The sequence below is a fragment of the Macadamia integrifolia genome, chromosome 9 (assembly GCF_013358625.1).
Source record: "Macadamia integrifolia cultivar HAES 741 chromosome 9, SCU_Mint_v3, whole genome shotgun sequence".
Taxonomy (NCBI): Eukaryota; Viridiplantae; Streptophyta; class Magnoliopsida; order Proteales; family Proteaceae; genus Macadamia; species Macadamia integrifolia.
The window spans coordinates 42,062,051-42,085,502 of NC_056565.1; the positions used below are offsets into that span (position 1 = coordinate 42,062,051).

The 23,452-nt window shown below is 40.0% G+C and overlaps 2 non-coding genes across 2 annotated transcripts; both read left to right on the top strand.

Annotated features, from left to right (window-relative positions):
- The first annotated feature begins 2,132 nt into the window (after positions 1 to 2,132).
- On the top strand, positions 2,133 to 2,239 carry LOC122090245. Its single transcript, XR_006143486.1, has one exon. It is a non-coding gene; the product is annotated as a small nucleolar RNA R71 (small nucleolar RNA).
- A 20,667-nt stretch (positions 2,240 to 22,906) lies between these two features.
- LOC122090318 lies at positions 22,907 to 22,982 on the top strand. Its single transcript, XR_006143555.1, has one exon. It is a non-coding gene; the product is annotated as a small nucleolar RNA SNORA17 (small nucleolar RNA).
- Positions 22,983 to 23,452: the final 470 nt, after the last annotated feature.

Sequence of the window (23,452 nt, forward strand, 5' to 3'; positions counted from 1 at the left end):
TTAAGTAATTCCTCTTTTTAGCTAGAAGTCAAATCTGAAAAAATTATTACTGAAAGAGTCTGGTCAGGCCCTAGGAAAGCATACCTCAAATTAAATGGCTACTCCTTAAGATCTAGCTTCAGAAGGCTCAACTATGGAAGGGCTGGGAATGGAATTGGAAAGGGGTCCTAAGGGCTCCATAGGTGTGTGAAGACTCAAGACTTTAGAAAAAAAAAATTCACTATCATCATCCAACTCATCCATACACTCTTGGAATTCTGAATCAAAATCAATATCAAAGTTGGTAATTAAATCATTAGAAAAATCCAAAAAATCCTCAAGCATATTGATCTATTCTTCTATATGTGGTTGCTTGCCTATCCTAAACATATTAAACTCAACAGTTTGGTTGCAAAAAGATAATCTTAGGAAACCATTCCGACAATTGATTGATGCATTACTGGTAGCCAGGAATGGTCTTCCTAGAATTATGGGGATCTCATCATTTGTTGAGAAGGACTTGGTATCTAACACAATGAAATTAATAGGAAAAATAAATTCTCCCACCTTCAATAAGGCATCCTCAACCATCCCTTTAGGAATAACCATCCCTTTAGGAATCTTAATAGACCTATCTGTCAACTGAAGAGTAGTTTCAGTGGCTTTCAATTCTCTCAATCCTAGTTGTTTATACACACGGTAAGGCAAAAGATTCACACTTACGCCAAGGTCAAGTAATGCATGCTCAATGTCGGTATTTCCTATGACACAAGCTATAGTGGGGCTCTCTGGATCCTTATACTTGGCTGCTATCGGCTAAATAATTATGGAACTAATGTTGCCTGCCAAAAACGCCTTTTTGGGCACACTCCTGATATGTTTGTGAGTACACAAATCTTTCAAGACCTTTGCATAGGCGGGGCTCTAGGATATAGCCTCCAAAAGAGGGATGTTCACTTCTACCTTCTTGAAGACTTCTAAAAATTTATCCATGGAATCAGTCTTTTTTTTTTTGTTTACCAAGCGGTTAGAAAAGGGGACAGGAGGAACATAAGGACTGTTAAGGATTTTCTCCTTTTTAGAAGTATCATTTTTGGTTTCCTCAACCAAATCATATTTAGATTTAGAAGAAATTTTAGGTTCATCAGATGAACCTGGAACAAGAGGCACACTTGTGCCTTAATAGAAGGAGAGTTAACAGGAGTAATAGATGGGGAAGATTTAAGAACACTCTATTGGTACTCTCTATCACTCCTAAGGGCATAAACAACATGATATTGGTTGGAGGGCCCTTATTGGGTCTGACCTTGTAGTACATTCAATGATGCATTAGGTGGTGCTTGTGAACTAACAAGCTGATGATGCCTAGGGTTAGGCTCCGGTTGACTGGGCAAAGTTCCCTTCTCCCTCTCTCGCAAAATTGAGACAACTTGAAAGAGTTCTGTAAGATTTTGATGGCTTATCATGAGGAGGGCCATATTCTTTTCCAAATCACTTACTCTACTTGCCTCTTCAGTGTTTGTAAACCCAGGAGGTTGCTGATAAGATGATAGGAGAGGAGGCCAAGGGAAACTAGCCTGAGGTGCTTAGGAAAAGTATTTGGGGTAAAAGGTTGTTGTGCAAAGGGAGGCCTTTGGGGTCTAGGTTGACTTTGATTATGGAAATTGGCAGGTCCTGCTTAGTTACTCTAGTTCCAGGAGAAATTTGTGTGATTTCTCCATCCTAGATTGTAAATGTTACTATATGGAGTATTCTGATATAAGGCGTTCACACTTTCATTGGAAGTGCCCCCAGAGGTATTGGGGCATTCTTCTATGACATGTCCAGGGGACTGACACCAAGCACACATCTTAACCAAATTGACTGATGATGTCTCTCTAGGAATAATAGCCTCAATCCTTTTGATTGGGTTATCCATGTGGGCTTCCTTGGCTACTAATCCATCCACAAAATATCTTTTTACTCCTATGGCTCTTTCACTCTCTTGGGTTGATTTCCACTCACGGGTTTTGTCAGCTAAGTCAAGTAATAATTCCCATGCCTTTCCTTTATCTATAAAGGATGTGAATCCCCCAGGGCACGTAGACTCTATCATTTATTTAGTTGGGTAATCAATACCCTCATAAATTATTTGACATAAATTCCATAAGTCTAAGCCATGGTGAGGGCATTCTTGGAGTAGATCCTTGAATCTCTCCATAAATTTGGAAAAGGACTCACTAGGCTTTTGCCTAAATTGGAGGATATCACTTCTAAGCTTATTGGTCTTGTGAGTTGGAAAAAACTTCTTAAGGAAAACAAATGTGAACTGTTCCCATGAGGTTATGGAATTTGTGGGTAACACATACAACTACTTTTTAGCTTGGTCTTTCAACGCAAACGTGATGAACCTAAGCTTAACAGCATCATCAGAAAGCTGTTGGATCTTAATTAGAATACATATCTCTTCAAATTCCCTTAGAAATAGGTATGCATCCTCAAAGGTCAGCCCATGGAAGTGGGGCAACATAGTGATGTACGAAGATTTGAGGTCAAATTATTGCCCTGAGCTTGTGGTAAAACTATGCAGGAAGGTTAGACTGCTCTAGTAGGGTAGAACCTACCTTCAGAGATTTAGGTGGAGGGTTTTACTGTTGGTCTCCCATATTGAAAGGTTTAAAGAGAGTGTTGGTATAAGTTCACTACTTGTTGGATATCTTATTTCTAATCGATTCTCAGTATTACGTACCCACCTAGCACTCATGCAATAGAAAACTACCCACAATTAGAATAAGACTAGCACAAAAGAATGGAATTTTTTAAATTTTTTTTTGATTTTTTGATTTTTTTTTAGCTTTTTGGAAGCTTTCCGGTAGGGATCTGGGGTTGCTCAATTCAATTCCTGAGGTACTTCTATAAGACGAAACCTGTCTTTATCATACTGTGAGACTTAGCGACCTCTACTAATACAACTATTATTGCAAGTTGTTTTTCTCAAGAATTCAATAAACAAAAAAAAAAAAAAAAAAAAAAAACAAAGCAAAGCAAACAAAGCACTCTGATTTACCAAAAGAAATAGAAAAATATCATGGAATTGTCTCCCCAGCAATGGCGTCAAAACTTGTTTGAATTTTAAAAGTAACCGCAAGCATACAGATCAGTGTAGCTAACTGGTTGAACATAAGGAGAACAACCACTTTATTTTTAGCTTCTTTTAGTAATGTGTAAGTGTACTGATTGATTGATTGTGATCTAATTCTAACTACTGCCCTAACACAAATGCATTTAAAAACGTCCTAACCAACACAACTAAGGAAATTGGAAATTGAAAATTGGAATTGGAATTGAAATTAAAAATTGAACGACCTAACCATTCACATCTTACCCTAACCATTCGTCATCTAGGAATTCAAATACTCAAACCACACAATTAAAAAGCAAATAATTGAAAGTAAAATTACTGAAATAAAAAAGTGTTGAATAAATAAAATAAAAAGGGAAAAAAGCTAGAGAGAGGCACACAAGTAGGTATCTCTACTTAGCCTGAGGGATGCACCATAAATAATACAAGCTTCTCTACTTGACCAGAGAGTACTCACTAGGGCTTTTCTACTAAGCTTTAGGAGAAGGGATGGAATATAAATAATCAAAATAAAATGATGATTCCATAGCTAAAGAGGGGCAAAGCCAATGCAAAATCTAGCCCTGAACCTTGAGGGAAAGGGAAAGCAATAATGTAAAAGATGAAAATTTAAAACCTACTTTAAGAATGAAAGGGTAGCAAGAAGAGGGAATGAGAGGGGGGTGAGAAGACTACTGTAGAAGCCTACTTACCTGAACTTCAATACTTGAACTTGAAAACTTGATTGACATTTGAAATACTACCAATACTAAAAACCAGATTTGAAATAAACCAAATCTGAAATTGCTAGTACTAGAGAAGACAAATCTGAAGAGAAAAACTGAACTTGACAGACATGCTCCACAACTTGTTCTTGTCACCTAGAACTAAGCTTAGAACTAGAAATTAAAATTATTACACCTTTGAATAACTTGAATAACATGAACAATAAAAAAAAAATTGTATTCATTAAATAAAAATCAATTAAAAAAGTGTTTAAAGTAAGAAAAACTAAGAAGAACTAGAACTAGAACTAGAAGGAGAGCACTCTAGAGAAAAAGAGAGCAAAAGAGGGACACCCCTTTAGGGTTTGATGGACTCCCTTTTATAAGGAATAGGAGAGAGAGAGGAAGACATCCAAGGGGATCCACCCTTGGACAATTTTCTGGTGATGTGGGGGGAGGATTGGGAGATAAAATAGGAAGTAGGGGATTTTTTTTTTTATTTCTTGCCTTTTTTCCTATTTTTTCTCTTCTCTATCTTTTTTTTTTTTCTTCAAACGTGGTTAGCCTTTTGAGGTCAATTGTGTGGTGAGGTGGAGGAGAGAGGAGAGAGAGAGAGAGAGAGAGAGAGAGAGAGAGAGAGAAAAGGTAGGAGGGATTTCCAACAATTTTTTTCAATTTTCTTTCCTTTTTTTTCTCCTTTATTTCCTTCTTCTCCTCTCTCTCTCTTCAAACTTGTGCACAAACCCTCCCCCCTTACACGATTCCTATTTTCCTTGCTTTAAGTGATGAGTAGGAGAGAAAATCTTCCAAAAAAAATCTCCAAAAAATAGCAACCATGAGGTTTGAGCTTGAGACCTCCTGGTGAGTAAGGGATTTTTGCACACCACAACTCACCAACTATGCTAGGTAGTTATTGTTACAAAAAAGGAATCTTCAATCACTTAAGGGGGGTCCATCAATCCTTGTTGGCATCTTGGAACAATCTTTATACCTTTGGGACAACTACAAACGTGCTAGTTCTGCATGGTAAAGTTTTCCATAAAAATACTAGTACGCCCTTTATAGGGTACATCTATATATATATTTCCCCTTTTTAGCGGGAGTTAGTGCTCATAGCTCACAAACCATTGGTTTTTGCTTTAATATTTTGCTGGTTTGGCTATTTTCTGGTGAGAGGAGGTTTCCTTCGGGTCATGGATGTTTTTCAAACTGCAGACTCTAAATCCTTTACTAATCAAACGAAAGGACTTTCATAAAAAAAAAAAAAAAAAAAAAAAAAGGATTGTTTAACTTTGATGGTTAACATAGGGGTTGGAGGAGGCAAGGGGGAATATACAAGGAGTAGGGAAGTTTATAGAGTACAATTTTGAAATATTGTAGACTTTTGGAGAGTAGGACAAACTTGTTTTAATCATACATAGTGACAAATGAAATGTACCCATGACTTATCATGACTGTAGATCATTCTACCTTGTGGAAGAAGGATTTGCGATATCAGATTGTTGGATATCTTAGGAATTGTCTAGATTGGTCATGTGTCGAATCTCAACTTCAAACTTCCACGTTTGGCCATTCAACCTATTATAATCTTGTGTACCCTCTTTGTACTCCTAAATTTTTATCTCTTATATTTGCCACATGGTCAACCTGATTTGATTAAAACCTGACATGTGTGTAAGTGACCTTGAAGTCTACCACTAACCAAAAAAAAAAAAAAAAAAAACTCCATTTGATTTGCCATGTGGTAGAATGAGTGGAAATAATTACCATTCATTTATCATCAACATGACGACAATAATTTCCATTCATTTATCACCAACATGATGACAACTAACCCATTTTTGAAAAATGTTTAAAATGATTGAAAAAAAAAGTGGATAATTGAAATTACTAATTATCTCTATTTGGTTGCAAGGGAAATTGAAGGAAAGGGAAGTGAAATTTCCAAACCTAATAAAGAAACTACTGTAGCTTCATGACTCTACATGGTTATGTTACTAACTCCAAATCATTCTATATTCATATTTGGTTATTAAGGCACCGTTTGACGATGGTCCCTTTTTTTTCGTTTTTGTGTTTTCTTGTTCCCAGAAACAGAGAAATGGGTTGAATACCGTTTGATAAAATCATTCCGTTTCTCCTATTTTTATAATTATAAATCAAAATTTATGTTGATTTCTATTCCTAGAAATGGACTTGACAAAACTAGTTTCCGCGACTTGTTCCCGGTAAAAAAAAGTGTTATCCTGTGAGCCTTCTGCCTCTCTGTCTTGTGCAAAAGAAAAGCTGAGAACTCCTGTGAGCCTCCCGCCTCTCCCTCTCGCTCAAATCTGCAGCAGTAGCTCCGGTGAACCTGGTCGCCAACAGCTAGGTCCTACTGCATCATGTGAAAGAGAACCCTCAAAAACCCTCAACTGGGACTCATCTAGAACACTTTCACACCGAAGCCACTGAAGACCCTACTCTTTGCACAGGCCGAGGAAGACTTCAAGGATTTGTAAACACACACAATATGAATCTCAACCTCAAATGACTCGATTTCCCTCTACAACTCGAGATAGGTAGAGAAGACGAGGAGAATAGTGGAGTTGGTGAAGTTTGACTAGGGTTTCAGTTCCTCGCTTCTATAGGTACGATTTTGGTTATTTTTAGGTAGTATTTTTCAGGATTAATTTTCTCAAAATTAATTCGATTATGGACGCCATTTTTTGGCTCCTTATTAAGTCGATCTTTGGCTATTTGAAGTGCAATGATATAGAATAGATGGATCCCACCAGTTTTGAGTTTTAATCTGTAATGTTGCTCTGATCATGCCCAGAAAGGGGCTTTTATTTTTTAGTTTAACTTGTTTAAGCTTCAAATTTGTTTTTCTCTTTCTGTTAGCGTCTGGAACAACATTCGGTTGAGTTTGGATGTGTATTTTGTTGATGATTATCTGATTTGGGTTATGTTTTGTTGGGATGCCTTGTGGCTTAATTTGCATATTGCTTTGATTCTTCTTACTCTGAATTGTTATTCACTATCCTTTTGTATGTGATGGCTCGTTTCAATTACACCCGTGCCCCAATCCGGTCAAATTTGAACTGTTGTGGCATGCCTCGGATTGGAGATTGGAAGTATAACCGGGTTTTGGCTCGTGGCTACGCATTGCCAAAGGGGTAAAGATGACACCACATGTTCATGCATTTCATGCCTATCTAACTAGAGGGGATTCATACCTTCCGATCCCAGACAGTAAGTGACCTGACTCCCCACACATGATTTCCGGCACGCATCATAATTGCCGAAAAGCCTTGGGCATGTCCAAGGGCAACCATCTGTGTGAGACCAACCATAGGATAGCAAGCTATCTTGACCACTGGAAACAAGCCACCGAAGTAGCCTGGGCATGAATCGGTGCCTGTTTTCGGTGGGTCCATTGGCTTCTGTCGAGGTTCCGATGCCCATGGGTCCTGCCACTCTCATCGTAAATGGTACCGAATGATCTCAATCATCCTCCAGACCCTTCTCTTGATGTGAACACCTTATGGACCTAAATGTGCGGGTCCCTGTGCCCCAAAACTCATTTTAACCTGATTGATTCAAAAGAGGCCTAAACCAAATGGACCCTAAGGCCTAACTTAAATTATAAGTTGGGAAATGGGGATTCATTTCCTCATTTCCCTTGTGCCCAATGTAGGAGAGGAGAGAAAGAGGAGAGGAAGAAGAAGAAGAGGAAGGAGAAGGGAATTGAAGGCCTACCTTGGTGACGACTGCAACCTTATTGCCAGAATCGCCGCTGGAGGTAAGTACAACCTCCCATGCCACTTTCTCTCTTCATTTCGACCTAGGAAAAGTTAGGTATGGGTAGAATCTTGATGTACAAACTATGTCAAGGTTGTGGGTTGGGTGTTTTACCCTCCCGGTGTTGTTTTCGAGCTCGAACCAAGCTTGGTGAGCTCCGGCAACATGTAATGCCAAAAGACCAACTAGGGTTTCGATCGTTCGATCAATGTATCTCCCAAACGACTAAATGGAAATGCCCTATTTTCGGTGGGTGTTTCCGGTGATAGTATTTTCACCTAAGAACTGTGTCAGCACCCTTTGGGGTTGACCTATATGGGTCCCTCCCAATGTTTCTAGGACAGTGACGTGCACGTGCCCCGAATCCAGAATTGAATTGATCGATCGGGGGCCGTACTTGAACCCAAACACAACTGATCGTAAAACAGGTGAGGGATGGACTGTTTTTATTTTTGAAATTTTTATTATTTATTAAATTGGTCACATGCTTAGAATTATATGTTTAATTGAAATTATCATTTTACGATCATGATATGAATTGTATGGAATGTATGATGAGATCCAGTGTGGCGGAGGTGGTACTGGTACTGTGATTGCCGTATGTATGTTGGATGTGTGTGTGTGAGACAGAATCCGATGTGACCGAGGTGGTATCGGTGCCATGATTACCATATGTATGTTGCATTTATGCATTAATTATGTGCATTAGAGTTAGTTGTAGTCGCGGGTTACACTTTGTGGTAAAGGTCTCGCTGGTATCGTGTACCCCAGGACTACATTTGGAAATGGATATGTTTCATGGCCGAGGTCTTGCCGATGTTGCATAGTCCATACTCAACTACTATTTGTATGCTAGATTAGGTAAACAGTCTTCGGTTTCACTTTGTGGCCAAAGTCTCTCTGGTATAATGTAATCCATACTAAATGTATCATTATGAAGGCATGTAGTATATATATGGTTAGGTATCACTCCTTATGCTATGCACCCTTTTCAATAGGGGTTGAGGTATTAGATAACCCATTGTGGTATGTTTGATGAGCCTTTCTAAAGTGCCACTCCCACGGTACGATTTGATTGTTTTCAGAGGCGGAAACCTATCCTACGTGGCCGATGTCTTATCGGTGCCGTAACTACCAGGAGGGGGTTATCAAGGGTTTGTTGGGTGACCCATGGACACATACGGGGAGCGGTAGGCTTCTAATCATGGCTAGGGTTTGTATTGCTATGTAGTCGATGTCGTTTTCGAGACGAGGGATGCAGCCTAATGCACCGTAGTAGCATTTACCAGACTTAGTTTGTATTGTTAGGTGGACAATAAATAAATGAACTATATCACGAGCATCATAGACTATGTGTTTAATTTTCGCAATCATGTATCATAAATTTCTACTGCTATTGACTTGCTTAGATGTGCTTGACCCCACCCCCCTCATTGAGCCAGTTGAAAATCTCACCCCACGTATACACCCCATTTTAGATGATGATCCAGGTATCATGGTGCCGATGGCGGGTGATCTAGTATCTTCTGGGTTGGAGTACGGTGTGAACGACTAGTGGATGCCAGAAGCAAAGGAGCACGACCAGGACTGTGCTTACGCCACATCGTGAGATTGCATATCATGTTTTGATATTTATGGATATAGCTGTGGATTGTATATATTCTTGAGGTTATAATTATATGTCATGGATGAATGTAACAGAATTACCTGGTTATTTCTATTATATTACCATTAGATGTTTTTCCATTTTACTTATAATTCCACTACTATACTCTAATTCCGCTGCTTATGTTGGTTTGTGTTGTGAGATTGTGAAAATGTTAAGGTACTACTATCAGAGATCCTAGTAGGTTTGTAAGACAAATACATGTCTTACTCACACCATTGATAATCCTGATGGTAATTGGGTCTACTGTAAGGTGGGGTGTGACATTCAAAGTGGCCTTGCTCTATTGTCTAGTAATTTTTATGGAATTTTCAGCCGATCTTTGGCTATTTGAAGTGCATTGATGTAGAATAGGTGATTGGTGACCGGTTTTGAGTTTTAATCTGTAATGCTGCTCTGTTCAAGCCCTAGTTGGGGGTTTTTCTTTTTTTGGTTCACCTGTTAAAATTTGATTTCTGGTTTGATCTTTGTGTTAGCCTCTGGATCTGTTTGTAGTTTAGTTTTGATGTGTGTTTTATTCTTGATTGTCCGATTTGGGTCATGTTTTGGCTATTTGGAGTGCATTTAACAACCCATAAAATGAAACTTTCCTATAACTCTCATTAATGTAGACACCAAATTTTGTCCCCCCCCCCCACGGCAATGATGAATTACTGGTAATGAGGAGACATATTCTCTCTTTTTGAAAGAAGTCAAATTTTTGGCACAAGTCCAGATTATCCCAGAACTTGTGATTGGTCAAACTCAATGTTGTTTAATGATGCAAGGAAAGTGACCGGAAGTGGTTGATGCCTTTTGTTATAATACGACAATCGAGCCTAGTATGTGCTCTATTCCCGTATCATTAAAACGTACTCGGAAATACGATCCTATTGGTATCTTGCATGAAAAAAAATGGATACCCAGGTGTGCTATATTATTTACTTGAACTTTGAACTGGTTAAACCGGAATCAGATCAAACCAAACCAAACCCGAACCCTAAGCCAAACCAAACCCTAACCCAGACCAAACCCTAACCCAAACCAAACCCTAAAACCAAACCAAACCCTAACCTAGACCAAATCCTAAACCAAACCAAACCCTAACCCAAACCAAACCTTAAACCAAACCAAACCCTAACCCAAACCAAACCCCAACCCAAAACCAAACCCCAACCCAAACCAAACCCTAACCGAAACCAAACCTAAACCAAACCAAACCCTAAACCAAGCCAAACCCTAACCCAAACCAAACCCTAACCCAAACCAAACCCTAAACTCAAACCAAACCCTAACCCAATCCAAACCCAAACCAAAGCCAAACCTTAACCCAAATCAAACCCTAACCCAAACCAAACCCTAACCCAAACCAAACCCTAACCCAAGCCAAACCTTAAACCGAACCAAATCAGACCACCCTAAACCAAACCCCAACCAAAACTTGCCGCTTTTCCTCAGGTGATAAAATTTCCACTGCACCCATGTAGGGCTATTGTCGCCCAGCCTACGGGGTAGCCGCCCAGTCTACGGGTATACACGGAAGCATAACGAGGTGCGACGGCATTTTTGGAGGCATATTAGAGTGCTAAGGGGGGAGGGGCCTTACATGCCCCTAAACCCCCTTATGTGGTATTTTTACATGGATCCTTATTGTTTCTATAAATAGTGACCTCGGGTCACCGAGAGAAACCCTGGACAAAAAAAAAAAAAAAAGCCTTGAAGAAGAAACCCTGTTCTAGAAACCTTACAAAAGAGAGAGAGAGAGAGAGAGGAAAGAAAAAGAAGAGACGAGTGTTTATAGAAATTGTGAGCCGAGCTTACTGAAGTTGATGTTGACAGAGTCCTGTACTATTTTGGAAGTCCACGTTATCCATATAAGGTTAGTATGAAACTTCTGTTTAAGTTGTTTTTGTATTTGATTTTAATATTATTGAAGCCCTGCCCAAATTTTCACAGCTGATTCCAACCCTAGGAATACTTGGAATATGGCGCGGAAGCCCTTCCCGAATTTCCATAACTGATTCCAACTCTAGGAACACAGTGCAGAGGCCCTGCCCAAATTTTCATAATCAATTCCTACCTCAAGAATATAGTGTGGAAGCCCTACTCAAATTCTCAGAAACCAAAACCCATGTTCACACCCTAGCATACAAACCCTGTCAACTTAAAGTTTTTAATTTCTCCCAGAAAGAGAGAAGAAAATTAAATCGTTGCCCGTGAGTTAAGAAAAATTATCAAAAATTTCACCATTTTCATCGGTCATTATCAAATATTACATCGTAATTTTATTTGCATGTATAATACACACCTCATCTCCGCATGTATTATTTTATGTATCTAATACATAAAATAATGATTTATTATTATCATTTCATCTATTAATTTTAGCATTTGTACATTAATGTAATCTGTTTCATCATTTTATGCATTATCATATGTGTTTCTCACATAAAAAATGATCATAATTATCATGTCATGGAGCATCGTGTAGATAAGTTGCTTTCTATTTTCTCATTTTATGAAATTTTATCATTTTATGTGTTATCGCATGTGTTCCTCACATGAAAGAACGATCATAATTGTCATGTCATGGGACATTGTACGTGTATGTAGATAAGGTAATTGCATTTTCTATTATTTTATGTAAATTTTGTTATTTCATGTGGTTTTAATATAGATCTATATTTCATGTGATATTTCAATAATTTCCTACAATTATTTCATGCAAGTGCATGTATATGTGATTGCGTTATTTCATGTAATAAGACTTCCATGCTAGCTTAGGCTATTCAAATTCTCGGGGGAGAATATTCGAAATCCAAGCCTCTAGTAGAAAGACCAGAAATTCCGGGCGAGGTAGGTGCCTAACACCTTCCCACACTCGTAACCTAACATGGACCCCTATCTCTGGAACAGACCAAAATATGAAGTCAAATTTGAGGGTTCCTTCCTTTCACAAGAATCCAACCCCTACTTGAGCTCGATTCCTCGATCGAAATTGGGCTCCACAATAGGGTTCTAGGCCCTGAATCCTAGATGGCGACTCTAAAAATCATGCTTTCCCCATCCCCCCATAGTCACCAGACATGTTTGGAGATAATTCAGCACCCTTGCAAGGCAAACAGGTGAGAGGAAATAAGCAGAAAGAAAAAAAGGTATTTTCCCTTACAATTACATTTTTTGCTATAAGTAAAAGATACATGAAAGAGGCATGAACGAAATAGATCTTCAGCTATCACAGCCGGGTTCACTTCAATTATACGGGAAGGTACTCTTGTGCCATCAACATCAACTTCGAGCAATAACCAGATTTCTGCCATCCATATATCAATAGCAGGATCTTACTTATGATTTATTCTTGGCATGCCCACACCATCATCCCATAAAGCAAAAACAAAGGGAGAAGAAGGGAAGGAATTATTAAAAGGGAAAATAAAAAATTGCAGAAGGAAGTAAATAATTTTGCATTACAAGTGAACTAGACAAATTGTGGGTTCAGATGAATAGTTGTATGATAGACCACATCTACCCAGCCTATTGGAATTATGTACCCTACACAAATTTCAATTTTGCATAAGAAGCAAACTATAAATGAAAGAGATACAAGACATCCCATAGAGGTAAATCATTCTTATTATATATTTTGAACTTGCCTTTTATCTCTACATCAGAAATGTAAATTCTTTTTGGGACAATTTTAAAAAGCCTAACCATTTCATTGATGACCTGCTTCCCAAAGAGAGTGAAAGAGAGATTGAAGGGTTCATGAAATAGCCATACTATAAAAATAAATTTAAGTTGATGATTCAACTGGAACAATACTGCAGACCCTCATCATGTGATCATAAAATCATAGCTATTCTCTAGATCTTTTATATGGAAGTTAATGCCTTCTCTTTATGTGTTGTGGTTGTAATTAGTATTGTTTTTTATCAGGCTGTACTGGTGTATTAGTTGCTATTTTTTTTAGTAGTTTGTGTATGATCTTCATTCTGAGAATCAAATGAGGACATAAGGGATTGCATCACATACATTATGCAGTATTGTAATTGGGAGTTATATAATACAGTCTATTCATCAATAATTTTTTTTATTGCTGTTATAGTGTTATGCTTGTGGTTTTGCTCCATTTCCTGGTGCATATCTATAGCTTGGAAGCCATGATCCAGCTTCTTGAGTTATTGCAAACCTTTGTTTCTATTTTCTTCTCATCCTATCAGAAGGAAAAAACATTAAAAGAATTAGTTAGACTGAGATACATTTACCTGTCTTTTTAATAAATACTCAAGCATAGATCCACATAGAACACAAGTTCACAAGCTCAATACACATGGATCACACAAGGAAACATACAGATTCATATGGAACAGTATTAGATAACTTTTTAGTCCATTTTCAGTTCTTCTTTTTCCTTTCTTTCAACAGTGAAAATTATTAATTCTTTCTAGGCTTATAGTAACTTCTGTTAACTCCCTTTTTTATGATTATGATATCCATGTGCACGAATCTTGTTTAACATAATGTGCAATTCTCAACTTATTCAAATGTTTCTCTTTATGCATTATTTATGTAGAGAGTAATGAGTACTAGAAGAACCCCTACCAAAATTTCATCGACTATTATCTAGAATGTTGCTGAGGTACAAGCATTCATCAACTTAATGGTTGAGATTGTGAGGAATGGTCAGAAGACCAACTCAACGTTCAAAAAGGTGGCATGGGATAATATAAAAAAGGGAATGGAAGTTGAATTTAAGCGACCTTTCGGGAAGGAGCAACTCCGTTATAAGATGAACAAATTATGGGGTGAGTACAATAGCTTCAAGGGTCTGTTGGAAACAACGGGATTCAAATACCAGGACTGCTACAGCTGGATATTCTATTTGGGCGGGTGCTATTAAGGTATAACACACTTTTTGGTGTATAGTTGGATGCTTATGTACTTATCAACCAAAAAAGTGTTTAATACTGCCTTCACTTTGGATTATAGGCAAACCCAACATGGACTAAATTTAGAAGGCATGGTCTTCCATGGTGGCCAAAGTTTTTAGAGATCATCTCCAACTCAAATGCTTGTGGAGATAGAGGTCTGTCGTAGTCCACTGCTGCTACTCCAAGGACCACCAACCTGGGACTTGATGGAGATGACCTTGAGGAGACTGATGTTGATGAAGAGGTCAACCCAACTGCACCCAAGAGGAGACTTGACAGGACGCCTATAGATTGTAGGAAGAAGAGCCAATCAAGGACCATTTCCAACTCTGCCATGTACTTCAGGAAATTTGTGTCTTGGAGAATGGAGAAGGGTGCATCCACTACTGATTCCGCAACAGTCTGACCTACTAATCCTTTGATGGATTGACCACACAGCGTACTCAATTGCCAAAAACTGCTGGACACTAAGAAGAGTTGTATGTGATGGATCAGCAGAAAATACACAGTGATGCTACTTGGCGACTATCATTCGTGGAAGTGATTCCGGAGAGGAGGATGTGGATGATAAAGCATTTGAAGTGACTTTTTATTTTACGTGGCTTTCTGGACAATGGGTTCAAGGTTTTTTTTTTTTTTTTGGACAACTTGTTTAATGTTTTGATGTTTAATGACTTTTTGTGTACTTGTTCTTTGTGCCAACTCTGCTTTTAGTTGTTTGAATGAATTTCCTTTTACTTTGATTGGATGTGTTTAATGTTTTTTTATCATGCCATGTGGGTTATTCTCTACACTAGTTTGATGTAACCAAGAATCTAGTGTTAATTACAAGTATGTCATTTGAGAACCTCACAAGGTCATCAAGTGATGATGATGATATGATCATTCTATATCAATTTCAAAACCTGCTAAGTAACTATCAAAATTAGAGAACCATGTCATGATAGTAGTTACATAGGAGCTATAATGGTAGCAGAGGCACTCGCTGGACATTCAAACCTCTGCTACCAGGAGTTTAGAGTTGAAAGAGATGTGTTTCTCAACCTGCGGGATAGAATGATACATAGAGGATGGTTGGAGGACAATCGTTTCATTCGAGTAGATGAGATGCTTGTAATATTTCTTGTCACAGTAGGTCATGGCTTGAGTAATAGACAAGTCCAAAGGAGATTCAATCGATCCAGATAGACAATTAGCACTGTCTTCCATATAGTGTTATAAGCGATGTTTCATCTATCGAATGAAACAATCATACCACCTAATTTTCAGGTGGTTCCTCCAGAGATTGCCAACAACCCAAAGTTCTATCCATATTTCAAGGTAATCTCAATCTCCATACGAGCAATTATATTTTTTTATCAATAAAGTTCCAATATACAATACACATAACTTCAAATTCCTACATGAACCTTATAGGATTGCATTGGTGTTGTTGATGGCACACATATCAGTGCCATAGTCCCTAGATCCGAGCAAACACCGTGTCAAAATCGGAAGGCTTTGATCACACAGAATGTTATGTGTGCGTTTATTCGATATGCATTTCACGTTTGTATATGCAGGCTGGGAAGGTAGTGCACATGATGCAAGGGTTGTTTAAAGCAACAAGAACAAATGAAACCCTTAGGTTTCCTCATCCTCCACCAGGTATAATTAGTTGATTAATTTTTTTGAGTTTTTTTTCAATATAATTAGGATATTGAAAAGATATCTAATTATGTGCGTGTTTCCATAATACTTCAAGACAAGTATTATGCTATAGACTCAGGTTACACAAATCAACTTGAGTATTTAACACCATTCCGAAGAGAAATGTATCACTTACAGGATTTTGGGAATGAAAGACCTAGACCTAGAACAGCGAAGGAATTGTTTAATCACAGGAACTCATCTCTGCATAATGTAATTAAAAGAACATTTGGTGTCTCGAAAAATAGATTCCAAATTTTGAGTAATATGAAGGCCTATGATATAGAAGACCAAGAAAGAATCGTAGTGGCTTGTTGAGGGATTCATAATTACATCAAGGAACAGGCAATTGAAGATGAGTTATTCAATGAGCTTGGAGCTGAACAAGTTGTAAGTGTTACACATGTGCCCTAACTCAGTCTAATTTGAACTTTTGTGATAGGTCTCGAATCAGAGATCAGAAACACGATCGGGTTTTGGCTCACGGCCACCCATTGCCAAAGGGGAAGAGATGACCCCACATGTTCATGCATCGTATGCCAATCTAACTGAAGGGGATTCGTACCTTCCAATCCCAGACGGTAAGTGACCCGACTCCTCACACATGAATCCTGGCACATATCGAAGTTACAAAAAGGCCTTGAGCACAACTAAGGGCAACCACCCTTGCAATACTAGCCCTTGGATAGCAAGCAGTCAAGACAGCAAGCTATCTTGACCACCAAAAATAAACCACCGGATCCACTGGGCATGAATCCGGTGGGTCCCGCCACTCACATTGTAAACAGCCTCGGATGATCCCAAATCATCCCCCACACTTTACTCATGATGTGAACACATTTTGAACCTAAGTGGATGGGTTCTCGGACTCCGAAAGTCATAATAACCCGATTGGTCCAAATAGTGTCCAACTAAATGGACCCTAAGGTCCATTTTAACTTATAAGTTAAAAATGAGGAATTCATTTCCTCATTTCTTCATTTCTTCCTTACCCAAATGTGAGAGAGGAGAGGAAGAAAGAAAAGAAGAAGAAGAAGAGGGAGGGGTTTTAACTTGGTGCCGGCTGCCGCTTAGTCGTCGGAATCACTGCTGGAGGTAAGTACAACCTCCCATACCACTCTCTCTCTAGAAAAATCTAGGTATGGATGGAATCTTAGTGTACAAACCATGTTGAGGTCGTAGAATGTGTGTTCTACCCTCCCTGTGTTGTTGTCGAGCGTAAACCAAGCCCGATGAGCTCTGGCAACAACTATTGCCAAAAGACCAACTAGGGTTTTGATTGTTAGATCGATGTATCTCCCAAACCACTTGGTGAAATCAGGATGTTATTGGCTTAGAATGATGCTAGGAACATCCCCTACAAACTCCACGGAACAAATCCCGGTGATCAAGCCCGAGCTGGAAAGCCCCAAAATGGGTGGACTGTTCTGAACCACCACCAAAAACAGCCCACCGGATCCACTGGGTCTGCTTTCGGTGGCATATTTCTAGTGGATCACAGAGGCTTGTGAGCTCTCTATCACCACAACCAGAAATAGCACTGATATTTCAGATGGAAATGTCTTGTTTTTGGTGGGTGTTTCCGATGACATTACTGTCACTGGGAAACCCTGATTGTACCTTTATGGGGTGACCCAAGTGGGTCCCTCTCGATATTCCTGACACGTAATGATGTTCAGTTTCTTTTGTGTCTAGGATAGTGACTCACATGAATCCCAAAATCAAAATTGAGTTGGTTGATTGATGGTCGTACTTGAACCCTAACACACTCGAACATAAACCAGGTGAGGGATGGACTGTGTTTATTTTTGGAATGTTTATTATTTTTAAATTACTCACATGCTTAAAATTATATGTTTAATTGTAATTGCTCAAATACGATGATGATATGTTATATTTTTCATTTTACGATCATGATATGAACTATATGGAGATGTATGACGAGATCCGATGTGGCCTACATGGTACTAATACCATGATTGCCATGTGTTTGGTTTGTGATGTGAGATTGTGAAAATGTTAAGGTACTGCTATCAGAGATCCTGGTAGGTTTGTGAGATAGGTATGCGTCTTACTCATACCATCGATATTCTTAATGGTAAGTTGGGTCTACTAGAATTGGGGTGTGATAGCTATGATATCAGAGCGTGAAGCTCTGCCTTAACTCATAATCTCGATCGAACCATGACTTGAGAAAATTAGGATTAAATAAAAATCTCAAGACAACAATAATAGAAATTTGCACAATTAAGAGACAAGTATAGGTGTTAAATCCATTCCATTATAATAGAGAATTTGATTACACAACTTACACTTTTATTAAAGTTAAAGTACGAAAAGTAGGAAAGCCTAACTAGCCTAAAGACTAGGAATGTAAATAACAGAAGAAAATGACATAAAATAAAAGTTCAACTAAACCTAGAACATGAAATCTCAAAGAAAAACATAGAAAGGGAAATCCTAAAAGCTACAGTGGCAAACATGCCACTACTCTTGCTGCTCTTGCCGCTGCTGCTGATGTTGTCCCTGGCTCTGGGCCTGGTTCGGACCATGCATTCCTGGAGGAGGCACCAGAATACCAAGATGGAAGACCATCGCCTACATCTGTGCCTCTAGGGAGGCTACTCTATTGTCCATAAGACAATAGGTCCTATCTATGCTCCTCATCAATGATGTGGTGGTGTCTCAGTAACATCATTGAGACTGTAAGGCCTCACACCCCTAGTGCCCTGAGAAGTAGAAGCAGCCATAGAACCCAAAGCCTGGGGATCAGGTGGTGGAACCCCACCAACCCCAGCAACATCTCCTCCTGCACCACCAACACCTCCACCAACATCACCGGCACTGCCACCCTCTACCTCTATAGACTGCTGACCCTCTCCTGGAATAGGTGTCACCTCCCTCAGATCTAGTCATCTTCTTTAGAGAATCTTGATTGAAGTCTGTGACCTCTTCATCCAAGCTTGCCTCTCCCTCCAAGTCCATCCCAAAGCGGCGGAAGATTTCAGTCAGTATTCTTTCATAACATAGGCTCCCCACTCGGTGATCCATTCCCTTGGACCGAAGTACCATAGTCCACATAAGGAGGTAAAAAAGATGTATATGCACTCCCATGTACACACAGTAGGTCAACATAGGCTTGCAGTGTGGATACCTCATCATAGTGTCCACAAGTGGGAAGGATATTCAACTGAACCGGATGACAGATGACCTTTGGAGTAGTAAAATAGTTGACTGAATGGTTTCATCCCTTGGCCTCCTTAGTTAGCATGTCGTTTATCTCCTGAAAGGTATCGAGACTTTAGAATTCATATACTGGAGTCCGAGGCGGGAAGTACACTAGGTCACCGGCATTACTGACCATCAAGATATTGGCCAACTGCACCATGTCAAAGGAGATCTCCACCCTCTTCACATAGGAGGTGATCCGCATCTCTTCAGTACCCCAGTTCACGCATTGCAGGTTGGAGTAGAATAACCGGACCAATGCAGGGTAGTAGTACTTGTTGGGTTTTAAGATGTGATACTACCCAACTTCGTCAAACCGTTGGCAGAGACAGAATGTATGGAAGTCATTTGTCCTCACATAGACTCCTGAGTCCACATTGCGGTGCTCGAAGAGTTCCCAACAGTCTCGCTCAGCCATAGAGCAGAACAAGATTGGGTTGAGCTGAGCGATGGCGTCTTGCTCCTCCTGTTCAATGACATTTCGGGTATGTACATGACATCTAGACATCATTGCAATGCAATTCCTAATGATTAAGAATGAAAAGCCTAGTTCCATGGTTGAATGTAAAGCTCATAGAGAAGAAAATCATAAAACTGAGTTACAGAGAGGAGAAACATACCTTTGGTGAGAATGCGACGCCGATCGATCATGAGGTAGCGAGAGGAAGGTAGGAAATGGGTTGAAAAGTCCTCCTTAACCATTTCCACACCTTTTCTCCAAGTAGAATAGGGTTTTGTACAATAAAACCCAAACCTGAGCCTATTTATAGCTGTTTTGGAACCACCGGAAACACTGGGCATGCTTCCGGTGCCTGTTTCCGATGAAGTGAAAAATCCCTGATTGCTCTTTGTTTTGTCCATCGAAAATAACACGGCTATTTTTAGTGAGAAGTCCCCTGTTTTCGGTGGACTAATTTGGATAATAAATTATTTTATTTTTCAAATCTAAATTTTTATTTTGTTACTTTAATGGTGTGTCCCTTTGGGATACTATAGACACCCAATTTTGTCACCCTCCTTTGGCTACGATGAAATATGGATTTTGGATGCGACTTTTGACTTTTGACCGACAGAGATGCTGATGGAAACATTCTCCTACCCAAAACCCAAGAAATCCTCGAGCGAGAGAGAGGAAGGCTTAATTTTAACTTTTCATATATGAAGGAATCTAGCCAAGATGACCATACTGATAAATAGTGCTCAAAAATACGATTCCGACGATATATGATACGCCAAATCAGACTGACGGATCTCCAACAATCGTTCCTAGAAAATCACATTTTTTGCACTCATGTCGCACACACTGGCCCGGTCGCCCACCCAACCGATTGGCCAACCTAGCTAGCTCAGCTAAGCCAACCAGCCCAGCCAGCCCAGCAAAGCCCAGCCTGGCCGCACACTTGTGCACAGGTCTACCGCATGCTATGCGTGGGCCTACTGCACTCTGTGCGCAGCCCCGATGCACGCTATACGCGGGCCTGCTGCATGATGTACGCTACCCCGTCACACATTGTGCGTGGCCCTATTGTATGTTGTACGTGGCCCCACCGCACACTGTACGAGGCCTCGTCGCACGCTGTGCGCAGCCCCACCGCACGAGGTGCACGGCCCTGTGGCACACCATGCACATTGTGCCTGCACACCATGCACACCTGGCCCGCACACCATGCACATGGCCTACACACTGTGCACATAACCTACACGCTGTGCACACTGTGCTCGCACACCATGCACACATGGCCAGCACACCATGCACACATGGCCCGCACACCGTGCATACATGGCCCACACACCCATGCATTCGCACACCCGTGACATCACCCGCACCCCCGGTAAAACCTTCTCTCTCCTCTTGTTTTTCTAAAATCTACCTTTTCTTGTAAAATTTTCTCTCTCCTCCCGTTTTTTTGAAAACTACCTTTTCGGGCAAAATTTTCTCTCTCCTCTCACTTTTCCAAAAACTGCATTTTCTAGTAAAATTTCTCTCTAATCTTGCTTTTCTGAAAATTGCCTTTTTTGGTAAAATTTTCTCTCTCCTCTCGCTTTTCTAAAAATTGCCTTTTCGGCAAAATTTTCTTTCTCCTCCCGCTTTTTTGAAAATTAACTTTTCCAAACTATCTCTCCTCTCGCTTTTCCAAAAATTGCCTTTTCTGATAAAATTTTCTCTTCTCCCATTTTTTATGAAAACCCCATTTTATCCACTGGATAAAATCCCTCCCCACCCATTTTTGCCTTCAACCCCCCTTTTACCCATTGGACAAAAATCCTATCTCTTCACTTTAGGCAAGAGCCCCCATTTCGTCCACTGAATAAAGGGATTCTCCCTCTCCTACTTGGTTGAAATAAACTAAGAAAAAACACACCAACAGACACTTGAATCCCCTTTCAGAGTGAAATTTTCCTTCCTTCCCCCTCATGATTTTCTTCTAATCTTCAGAGCGATCTTCGTCAAGATCCAAAAACTCATTCGGATCTTCGAAGCGTTCTTCGAGATCTTGAAGGTTTTCAATCCAAATTCCTAGTTAGATCCAGTTTTTAGCCAAAAATAGTATGTTCTTGAGCCACCTCCCTTGAGTGTTCTTGAGTGTTCTTGAGCAATCTTGAGCGTTCTTGAGATAGAAACCCCCCTTTTTTTGAGGTTCTTTGGGTCTACGAAGAGATCTTTGTTAAGATCTGAAACTTTGTTCGGATCTTCAAAGTGTTCTTCGGGACTTTGGAGTTCTTCAATCCATTTTTAGGTCAGCCTATTTTTTTTCAGAAATAGCCTTTTCTAGCCGAACCTCTGTCCGAGTGTCCCTGGAATCTTTCTAGGAATAGCCATTCCCAGCTCTGCCAAAGTGCCACCTCGGCCTAGCCCTCCCTTAGCCTATCCCCAGTAGAGGCTCTATCGGGGTGCCACCTCATCCCAAGCTTGAAAATAGCCTTTCCTAGCCGAACCTCTGTCCGAGTGTCCTAGGAATCTTTCCAAGAATAGCCATTCCCAGTGGAAGCTCTGCCGAAGTGCCACCTCAGCCTAGCCCTCCCTTAGCCTATCCCCAGAAAAAGCTCTGCCAGAGTGCCACCTCATCCCAAGCCCAAAAATAGCCTTACCTAGTTAAAGCTCTATCTGAATCCAAATCCAAAAATAGTCTTCCCTAGCCAAAGTTCTGTCCGAATCCAAATCTGAAAGCAGCAGTTCCTAGCTGGAACTCTGTCCGGGTACCATCACAATAAATATTTCTTAAGAAAGGAAGTTGGAGGTCAAGACCATCTTCCCCTGAGCCAGGAGAACATGAAAGATAGTCTAAGCTGGTACCAATCAGGGGCCCACCCCTCTTGACCAGAAACAGGGGTCAAATTCAAATATAAACTCTCTCCCCATTCAAGCATAATGTAGACATCTAATAAGCCTTGTTTTAGTATATATAATAGTTTGAATTCAATTAATGTATATATGTGTGATAACTTAGCCATACATGTAGAATAGTAATAATTATGGAAAATGTTCGTTCTCAAGCATCTAGCCAGAAGACCAGTTGAACCAGGAAGATTAGGTGCTTAACACCTTCCCAACTTTGTAACCTGACACTTACACTAAATCTTTGGACCAGACCAAATTTTAGGTCCTTTTCTCAGGAATTGGGACCACCCCCGAGTCCTAGGCCTATAACCCTAGGTGGTAACTCCAAACCCCATTTGCATGATCCTAATCCCCAAATTAGACTATCATCAAAACTCCCGTCTCAAATGATGAATTTTACGCCCTTGCGAAATAGGCCTCCATGTATCTCCAAGCAGAGATATGATGGTACAGGGCCCGCAAGGGAAGCACGCTTGACTCGAGCCACCTCTCCCTCGCCAGAAGATGAAGGGAGAGAGAGGAGAGAGGGTAGGGATCCATCTCCGGCCTCTACCCTCACAGTGGTGACTCCACTGAGGATTGATGTCAAGCTTCCAATACTAGATGCTACCTTTAAATGCTAGAACATTTTCCACCACATTTGTTTGAAAACGTGTTTGGCTAACCCCATGTTTGTAATTGTATTCGCTAACCGCATCATACATCGTGCTCGAATTGAATCATTTGACAAGGGAATCCCTATCATGCCTGCACCCTCAGGGAGGTTAGTGCATGTCATGGAGAGTACTTTGAGAGCAAATGATACCCGCTTCCTGTACAAGAATGAAAGGTATCATCAAACGGCGAGGATGTTGCATTTGTGCCAGCACCCTCGGGGAGGTCCGAGCACTTTATGGCATTTTGAGATCAAATGATAGTTATTCTAAATTACACTTTTGCACACAATCACTCATGGTTCCACCACCCCATGGCCAATTGCTTAACCTCGTGTGTAGTCATGAGTAATGGACAAGGAAGTCATCCACTTGATCT